The 10,176-nt window shown below is 48.7% G+C and overlaps 1 long non-coding RNA gene across 1 annotated transcript; it reads left to right on the top strand.

Annotated features, from left to right (window-relative positions):
• Positions 1 to 302: 302 nt before the first annotated feature.
• On the top strand, positions 303 to 6,295 carry LOC116787293. Its single transcript, XR_004357239.1, has 3 exons — positions 303 to 432; positions 4,721 to 4,791; positions 5,492 to 6,295. It is a non-coding gene; the product is annotated as an uncharacterized LOC116787293 (long non-coding RNA).
• The last annotated feature ends 3,881 nt before the right edge of the window (positions 6,296 to 10,176 follow it).

The raw sequence follows: 10,176 nt of genomic DNA, 5'->3' as shown, positions 1-10,176 counted from the left end.
TGTGAAGATGCAGATGTGTGGGCACAGGCTGACCTTGTTTTGGCTGTGAGTGTTTGTGCATGCATGTAGGCAGATGTGTGAGTGCTGGAGGGCATTTCTAGGCATTTCTTGGCCCTAGTGCCTTTCCCAGCAGCTGGGCTGTCTGCCTGGCTACTTTTCACACTCCTGTGTGGCCAGGGAAGGGGGATATGGACGGTCACCAGGGGCTGATCCAGCACGGAGTCTGGGAGTTACTCGGAGACAGAACATGTGACTGCTATGTCAGAGCAACTTGCTGGCTAATGATGGCTCTATCCCAGCTCAGCCCTGGCTCCTGAGAGTTGTTGGGCTTGGAGTGCCCAGGTTAGCTTGGCAGCCAGCCCACTTAACAGCCACATGCCTTAGACAAGCAGCTTTCTCACAGGAATTTTGTGTGGCAGCCTTTTTGGTAAGGTTGGTGTTGCACTGGCCTGAATTGCAGATGAGAGGGAATCATTCTGAAATGCTCGTGACCAGTTTGGGACCTTCACCTGAGCCCTGCCCCTCAGTTGACATCAAGGCAGCTCCATTTGGTGGCTCCGGAGTACTGATGGTGACAAGAAGCCACATATCTTTCTTACCCTCATGTACACAGAGGATTTTATGGGTCTCTTCTTGCTGTGTTGTTGTGAGGAGCTGTTCCACATAGGACTCTTCCTCCTCTTCATCTCCCATTTGCTAATGCTGGAGTCCTTTCCTTCCTGTCCAACCCACTAGCACCTGCTTGCTCTGCACATTGCTGGGTCCTGCCCTATGTGTCCCCGTGGGCTGCATACAGAGTAGGAGAAGGAGAACACTTTTTCCCTCAAAGCCTGTACAGCAGAGAGGGTAGGATGAGGAGACATGGAGCCTGCTTGTGCTGCAAGCTCGTGATAACTCCTGCTCTTCTTGCCCAGGCCTCCTGAGCAGCCCTTGGGGATGCATAAGGCACACTGCAGTGCCATGCAGATATTAGCTGGTTACCAGCACTGGAGTGGCTGTGTCAGCAGGACAGATTGGTTTGGCCAAGTGTGGTGGCTCCATGGATCTCCTTCAGCTCCAGCTGTACTGTGTGGCCCTCAGTGCTCAGACAGATCATTCTTCTTGCTGCATCCTCAGCAAATGGAGAACTCTTCCCCTGCAATTTTGGTATGCTCCAAGCACTCTCTTCCCACCCTCTGGCAGAGGGCTGGTAGGGGAGCCTGGGGAGCAGGTGCACCCACGCTGACGGCCGGGTCAGTGGTGTGAAGGCATGGGAAGAGGCAGGCACCCTGCATCAAATTCCCAGCCTGACTCGAAGTGATGGAGCAGAAAGAGTGAGCGACAGGGAGGGCGGGAGGCAGGATGGGAGTGATGAAGGAGCTGGGGGAGGGGAGTGAGAGACTGGGCTGTAGCCTGGGAGCAAAACAACAAATTGGCTTATTATTAACCATAACCCCCGTCCCTTCCTAACCTTGCATCTGATAAACTGTTCTCTGATTCTTCTTTTTTTATTTTTGTGTTCCTTTTTTTTTTTATTCTCCCTCAGGCGCTGCTTTAGCTCAAATTTAGCCTCCAATATTTATATCTTTCTGTCTCTTCTATTTTCTTTCTTATTTGGAAAATATACTCAAGAGGACTGTGGGACTTAGGAAGAGTCAGAAGCACAGTGTATGCCACATTAGATCAGTTGATCTGTTCCAAGATCTTAATTTCTGCCTATACTTCACCTTCATGGAAAAATTAAACTGCCCATCTCAGTGAAAAATACAGCTCTATGATGGGAGGTTTGATGAGAAACACCTTCCTTACTCTCCCCATGGCAGTGCATACCTTGAAGTGTCAGGTTTGTTTTCCATTCGATGATATTTGGTATCCAGCAGATTTTCCAGCTGGGTGCTGGTACAGGATGACCCACTGTGTGGATGTTGAGCTGGGACTGGGCAGACCTCGATTTGCATCCACTCTGCAGGGTCATCTTGGATGGATCACCTTCTTTCTCTGGACCTCAGTTTCCTTGTCTCTAGAATGAGAACTAATAAGATGTTCCCTTTCATCAAGTGCTTATATAACATCTCTCCAGCTGAAAAATGCTGGAGGAGATGCCTTGTTTTGTACAATAGAACAGAAAGTACCTCAGCTGTCTCTAGACTTGGAAAATTCCTCACTGATAGCGTCAAGTACGTGGAAGGGCATATTCCCCCTGATGAGGGGGAAATCAGTATGCACCATGCTTCAGATAGAGCTGGGAAGAGATATTGGGGAGATAATCACCCCAATGGGAAAGGTTCTTCTCAGCTTATATCATGGGGATTTGATCTTGTTTCATCTTGCTCCGGAGCCTAGACTAAGGACTGTTGGATGAAATAAATTTTCAGTTATGTTAGAGGACAGGTGAATCTCAAACCTTTCATGTTGTGCCAGTTTATGCTTTTGATTCAGGAAAAGGCATCATTGCAGCCACCCCTCTACTGCAGTGGTGAGTCCTGTAATAAAAAGCAAATTTTCCTTTTCAGTCCCATATTGTTTTGTGCCTTTAGTCCACAAGCTTCCCTGCCAGAGGGTACAGTATAATGGAAAAAGGTTGAATCTATCCACATTTTAGGCATCCTCTACCATTTGAGCTGGAAATTATCTACTGCCTTTTCTGTGCTTGTGATGCTCTCAGGAAAAGCAGTGTCTCAGTCAAAGTGATGTTTTTCCTGAGCCATAGCAAACATGAATGTGTCTCACCTTTTTGTCGATCTTACTGCATATAGACTTTAATATCAGTACTTTTCCACTTCTGCCCCTGGTCCCAGGACTTCTTGGCCCAGGCTATACTGTGCAAACCCATCACGAGGTGGCACCACAAGACCGCCTTTCTTGTTATTTTTTCTTTGTTAAATCTCCCTCATTTTCTCTTACTAGCCCCAGTTGTCCTCTTGTTTTTCGACCCATTGCTGCTCCATGCCATGCAGCTGACTGCAGACATTTGTCTGGTCTTCCTGGAGGCTCCCCTGGATCCAAAGCCAGCTGAGATAAAGCAGCTGTTCAGAACATGGCACAGAGCCTCGAAGAGTTAAGGCCAAAGTGATGGATGGGTGATGAGAAGGGTGATGATGGGTGATGTCTGTTATTTGAGGTCCAGGTTTGCTCTCTCTTTTTTTAAGGAGCGGTGAACATGCCTGACAGGAGACACCAGCCTACTCTGGGGTGCTCAATAACCCTTTGCTGCCTTTGTCTCAGCTCCCTGGAGTAGCTGCTGATTGGAGGATGTCTCTTGCCTGCTCTGACCTCCCTCCACGTGAGGGCAGGCAGGGGCTGCCTGAAAGAGCCAGGGAGGACAACTGTGCCAAGAGGGTAACAGATCTCTTGGAGGCCGTTGACCTCAACCTAGATAGAGCCTGTCCTTCTGCAACAGGCATTTTGCAAGCACTTACACACTTGAGGTTAGCTTGCTTATGCTCTCCAAATGAAGTGCTGGTCCTTCTTGCTTAGAGGATGATCATGCTGCTCTATGCAGGCTCTGCGTGTTGTCCTTTGGATGATCCGGGGGGTGAAGCAGGTCAAGATGGCTCAACTTTGCTGCTTTCCCACCAGCTGGAAAACCAGCTCACTAGTATTTTGAGTGAAGATGAGAAGGTTTTGAGCAAGATGACATACAGGTACTGTATGAGACAGTCTCCTAGAGATGGGTGTACCTCAGTCTGGGTCCAAACCCAAGGGATGCCTTGGGGATCCAGGTTTCATCATTGGGTCTCACAGACCTACATCTAGAGAAGATTCATACCGGACCTTTGAAGACAATGTTCCTCTTCCCAGCAGCAGCTAAGCGAACTGCAACAGTGATCTTCCTTTCCTAGACTGAGCTGTTGGGTTAAATTAAATTCCATCGCTCGGAGACCTCTCCCTCAAATGCACACTCTCTCATTATACTTTTCTTTTCCATTGTTGTTTCTCATAGCAAACCACCTTCTTGTAAATGGTCTTTGTCTTCCGTCTAGAAACCTGTCTGCCACCATAGCTCAGAGATGCCCTTTGGGAGTAGAGATTCCTTTTTCCCTTGCACTCTCTTTGTTTCTCTCCTCCGCTGTAGGGATTAATTTATATTTTCCCTCTTGCCTCTTGCTGAGCTCTTCTTTTTTTACCATCTCCTTCTCCACTGTTTTGGATGAGGAAGGGGGAGCTAAGGGAATCTCACAACTTGCAGATATTATGGATCCAAGGTGACATTCAGTGTAACCAGAAATGGTCCTTGTGTGCTCAACCATCTATTTCAGCTCTGCTACACCACTCTGGACTTGTAATTTTGGGAAACCCAGACAGGTTTGTGCGTGTCCTGCAGCCTCATGTACGTGTGCATTCCCTGTCTCCAATGTTAAACTTTTAGAGGGGCTTCTTTTCCAGTGTGTAAGATGATGCTGTGTTTATCAGGTGGTGTGAAAGGAAGGCAGGACCAGGCAGAGAGGAGGAATGGATGTGTGGGACTCCTCTCTGTGGGCGCTTGGATCTCCTGTGCAGCTGATGGACAGGTTGCAGCCCATGTCTGAAACATGATGATTGACAAATGGGAAAGCAACCATGGCACCATGATGCCATCAAGGTGCAAGACACAGGCACAGGTGTGAGGGAGGGTGCTGTGGGGTGCCAGTCATGTGGGTCCCCTCTGTGAATCCCTAGCTCTGGCAGATCACAGGTGAAAAGAATTGTGCAGGTCTCATCCGGATGCCTTCTGCTGATAATAAAATCCTTTTTCTGGTAGCAAAAGATGAGAACAGCTGGCAGTGGCTGTCAGCTCTTCCTCATTGAGCACCTGATGCCCAAGTGTGACAGGTAGGTCCTAAGGCATGTCAGCAAAATGGTGTCATGCCCTGGCACGATGGGCTGGAGAAGGCAGGGATGCTCTCTGCCAGCCCCGGGACACATGGCTGGGCTCCAGAGAGGACCTCCATGCTGAAACAATGGGACAAGGGACCTCTGGGAGGGAAAAAATGTCCATCTTGAGAGTAGTGTAACTATCAGGATCAGTGGATTAGGAGGTGGCATGGGATCTGGTTGCCAGCATGGAATGGTTGCTGGGAGCACCAGGCCAGGTCTGAAATGCATCGGCAGCTCTGTGAGAGGAGCTGTGCTTAAGAGGCACAACACTGAATCATTTTCCAGAAATCCCCTGTCAGCCTAACCGTAAACACTGGGGAGAGTGGAAGGTGGGGACATGTGTTTCTTCAATTTCCTACAACAAAGCAAACATAAAGGGGATTATGAAGGCAATGCTGGGGAAAAAGAGAGGAAGATTTAGAAGGGAAGGGAACATTAAGATTTAGAGGGATAAAATACAGATTGAAGTTGTTGGGCCAGAACAGAAGAACTTCTCAGTCTATATATTTAGCTCAGTGAGGTATATAAACAGAAACCTACAGCCAGCTCAGCCACTTCTCCCCCAGTGGAGTGAGTCATCAGCCCTTGGATCTAAAGTTAGGTTCACGTCAGAGCTTGCACTCTCTCATTTTATTTTTCTCTTTCTATTTTGAAGGGTGTGGGAAAAGCTGAGCACCATCTCCTGGAAGCAGCAAATATAAACCCACAACAGCAACAGATGCTGGACCTGATGCCCTACCTGGGAGCACCGTAACAAAGCCTGATTTCTGTCTGGCTGCTCTTCTTCGTTTCTGCATGCCTGGGGATGAGCTCAGCCAACATGCAGCCGTGGCTAACCTGGGCATGCAGTGGACCGAGCTCTGAGGGATCTGTGCACTGTGCAGATGAGCTGGAGAGTGGGATGGGCTGCACAGTCATTCCTGGAGGCAACAGCAACATGATTCTCAGCGGTGGTCAGTGTTTGGCCCCCTTATGCTGTGCAGGAGAGCAGGATTTGCCATCAGGGCTGGCAAGAAGGACTGGGCTGGGTCAGCCTGGCAGGAGGCAGGATGATGCCTGTGAGACTCGGTTAGAGGCTGCCTATAAATCCAGTGTAGGTTGTTGCCTGGTAAGCTCAGCCCACAGTCACCTGCAAACCTGCAGAAGAGAGGGCTGCATCTCCCCAGGCTATTCCTGCAGTCTCTATGCTTTGATATGGCTCCCCCTTTTGTGTTTGTTCCCTCTCCCCTGGTCTAACCTCTGAAACAGTTGCAGTGAATCACATACTTTCCCTGTTAACCCACCAACCAGTGCTGCTGGCTCAGGTAGTGACAGGGACCATGTGAACTTTCCTGTTCCTCTCAAAATCACAGAGAAGACAGTGAGGGACCCTTGGAAATGCTCTGGATGCATCTGTAGGACCACCTCGTGCCATGCTCACCTCTGGTGTGATCTACCCCCAGATCTCTCCCAAGAGAGCCCACCTGTATCACTCAGGGTAGATGACAAAGCTCTTTGAAAGTGCCTTGGGGGTTAAAGATGGAGCCCTGTGACTACTGCAGGACAAGGAGACATTCATCTTCAGTCTCTTCCCTTGTGGATGGTGGAGAGGAGAGTCTTGTTCAGGGAGGGCAATGTCTTCCCAGCCCAAGGCTTGAAATTGCTGCTGTGGGGAATGCCTGTGGTGTAGGTACCAGCAAGCCCATGGAAATCCTCCTCAGTATGTACAGATGTGGAGGGGTGTGGAGATGAGGGGACTCTGCTCTGGAGCATGAGCTGCCCTGGGCTTGCTTTTTTCACCAGCTCCAAATTTGTGAAGTGATGAGCAGCATGGCTCCATTTCCCCTCATGGCCCCTTTCCCTCCTTCCAGGCTTGTTATGTGTCTTTATTGATTTGGATGGTTTGTCTGAGTGAGAGTTCAAATGTCTCCCTATCCCCATGCGTGGGCAAGCAAACAGACAAACAGACATGATCCTGGAATGTAGACATGAGTGATGACCCACAGATTATCCTGAGTGTGTGTTTGTGTGCCTCTGTTCTCCTGTGCCCCTCTGCATGTACTCTTCCTCTTCCTTTATCATTTTAGGTTTTTTGCCTCCCCTTACTGCTCCGTTTCTCCATCCTGCTTCACCCTCTCCCTCTCTCTCCTGCCCTCCTCCTCATTCTCTTTTTCTCATTTGATATTCATGCATGAATAAATTCAATTGCATTTTTCCCTGTTCCCCCTGAAGGGGCTTGTTGGTGAATTGCCAGCATCTGAAATCATATAATGCTCGGATTCATCATTTTGGGGACAGAATTGAAGCCCTTCTATTTCTCAGGAAGGAATAACAGATGCTTTTCATGAAGAGAGGGAGTAGTGAGTGTCTTGTGGTTGGTGAGGAAGAAGCCAAGGGAATTAACTTTGGCAGCACAGGGTGGACTTGCTAGCAGAGGGGACTAGAAGGTCAACCAGCCCCTCTGGTGTAAGGCACACATAGGTGTGTGCATATGGAGTGAGTGCCTATGGTTGCTGGCATGTTTGCTATGTGTGGTGCTAGTGGTGCACTTAGGGATGAGTAATATCTCTTAGGGGGCTGCCCAGAATTGGTTGCAGCAGGAACTGTCTCGGTGGGGTGTCAGCAGCCTGGCACCAGGGTATTTAGAGCCATTGTCTAGAGATTTGTCTGGGCATCTGCCTCAGGCGACTCTTGGGACACTTACATGGCTCTGGTATCACCCCAAACTACTGTGGATCTGGAGTTGTGCCCAGCACCACATCTCCATCACACTGAGAAGCTGAGGTTGTTATGTCACAAAATCGTACCCATCCTGCACATTGAGGGGCTTCCTGATGTGGATGGGCACTTGCTTGTCTCCCTGCTTCGACATGGGAGCCTTCCAGCTCATGTGGGACAGTGAACCAAGGGGCCAAAAGTGATCAGATCCAGCACAGTTTCAATACAAACAGGCTCTGACCCATTGTGGGAAGAAGTCTGACCACCACAAAAATTTTTTTCCTTGGAAAAAAATCTCTTTCCATCTTGTGGAAGATGCATAAGTTCACCGTGGAACTGCAGCCCTGGTCAGAAGACATGGAAAAAGAAAGGCTGTGCTTATCTGAGGAAGGGCTGTTTTTCATGAGAGCTGTTAATCAGGTAAATTTGATGCTCACAACATTCTCACTGTTTACAACACTGCTATTTTTTATTTTTTTTTTAGCAGTCCTGGTGTAGCCTGAGGATCCTCTGAGGGCTGTGTTTGCCTTTCAGGAGAGGTAACAAGATTAGACACTTTATTAAGCACAAAAGTGTTATGCTAAAAGCGGACAGCAGCCATCGTCTTTGTTCAAAAGACTTTTAAGGGCCTCATGAGAGAGAGTGACATGCCAACCACCTTGCTCCAAGCCTCCAAGGATCTTGGCTGATGTCATGTAAATGGCTAGAGGCTCCTTGACATGTGCCTCACATCCCTGGCATGGTAAAGCCAAGCCACACAGACATGAATGGCAGAGGAGAGGATATCTGCTGGGTGTTTTTCACCCTAAATGGTGAAGGCACATGAGCTACCTTGAGCTAAAACCAGAGTGGTTCTGACTTTACCAGAAGGTGGGCTTGCTCCATTGACTTCCACAGAGAGTTAACGTCCGAGGGGCTGTTTCACAGTATGACTAAAGTGCTTGGTTTCCCAGCCATTTTTAGTTTAGATGTGTTAATTACTCTGACCCAGCTATTCCAGCCATGCATGCAAAGCTGTGACAGTTGGTGCAGATATCGTAGTGGCAAGGAAGGTTTGGTTTGGAGAGGCTTTGTGTATCCCTGCAAGGAAGCTGAGGTGCTTTTGGGCTGTAGTGCATGTTGTACCATACCTCAACTGGTAACTTGGCAATTTTTAGCTCCTTATTTACAATATATGCCCACAGCAGAAGCAGGAATGTCTATCTCTCGTAACACCAGGGGTTTTATTGTCTGAACAGGCAAAATCTGTGAAAAGCCTTGAGGACTGTGATGGCTTCATCTCTTTCCCAGACCTGACTCAGGGGTCCTCAGCAGAAAAATGCTCCAAGAGTTAGGGGCCTGTGCTGACACAGGGTAGGGCTGCTCAGCCTTGGAATGGGACCTGCGGAGGAGATGCTGGGCTAGCCATCCATTGGATGAGGCTGAGGGCAGCTGTACTCTGTTTAGGCACTGGAAGGTGGGATCCCTGCATGTTATCCATCCCCCTCATTTCCCCCTGGAAATATTGTTCCCACCGCCTGAGTTCCCGTAATAGATCTAGTAGTAGGATAGGGGGGAAGAAGGGACTGGTTTTGAGGGAAGGACTTTTGGGGGGGATTGTTAGTTTATTTTTTTAACTCTTCCCAAGGGATAATTCTCTAACCTGCTTGATCTGTGACTTGTGGAGGGACACATGTTTACAAGTTCAGGGAAAGGCAGGCACGCTGAAAGCCTGTGTCCGTCAGAAAAGGAATGATGAGTGGGCTGAAGGCAAGGACAAATCAGCTGTCCTGAGACCCCACCATGGATGTGAGTGTGTGATGGTGTAAAAGGAGATTTCTTCCTTTCCCCCAGTGTTGTTAGAATTCCTGCATTCTCTACCTCTAATTGTAGGTTTCCCCAGAAGACATTTGGTGTCACTGTAAGGACGGCGTTTCACTCTCCCTCTCTGCCTGTACAGTTATTCTCGCTCTCTCACTGTGCAGTTTGCTCCATAAGCTGTTGGTGAACATACCATGAGACAGAGAGAGAGAGACAGACAGGCAGAAACCACATACCAGCCCTTCCTCCTCATTTTCCCATCACGGAATAGCTAACCTTGCCCTCACCCACACCTCCATCACCTCTCAGCATCCCACAAATGTTTTGACCCTCTCTGGTCTTTTTGGCAGGAAGCTTCGGTCACTTCTTAACACCACCCGCCTGGAAAAACATAGAGACAAAGCCCCCCCAAACCCTCCTGAGAAGGAATAGGTCCTTTTTTAAACCTCTTTTCATTTGCTCTGACCCTGAAGCTTCAGACTCCAGCCCGAGCAGCTACAATTTCTTACCATGTATTCCCCTTTTAAACCATCTCCTTCCTGCACACGCTCAGTCCTTGCAGGCACGGATCTAACACAACTCCTCGCTTCTCGCCGGCAGGTTCTTTGCTCCCCATCACTCAGCTGATCCCGATCTTTTTTTTCCTATCCCCCCCTCCCCGGGCACTGAGGTGTGTGCATCTGTGTGTGAGTGTGCCTGTGTGCAAGGGGGGAGGTGGGGGGGCCTTTTTTTTTCTTGGTAGAGGGATTTTTTTCAGTGCATCCTCATTATTATTTTATTTTGATTCTCTGACTTGGACACTTCTCTCTTGGAGACTGCTTTTCCATGCAAAGGTAGGTGAGA

The sequence above is a fragment of the Chiroxiphia lanceolata genome, chromosome 5 (genome assembly GCF_009829145.1).
Source record: "Chiroxiphia lanceolata isolate bChiLan1 chromosome 5, bChiLan1.pri, whole genome shotgun sequence".
In the NCBI taxonomy this organism is placed as follows: Eukaryota; Metazoa; Chordata; class Aves; order Passeriformes; family Pipridae; genus Chiroxiphia; species Chiroxiphia lanceolata.
Note: the sequence above shows the minus strand (reverse complement) of the source record. Positions and strands in the feature narration are given on the sequence as shown.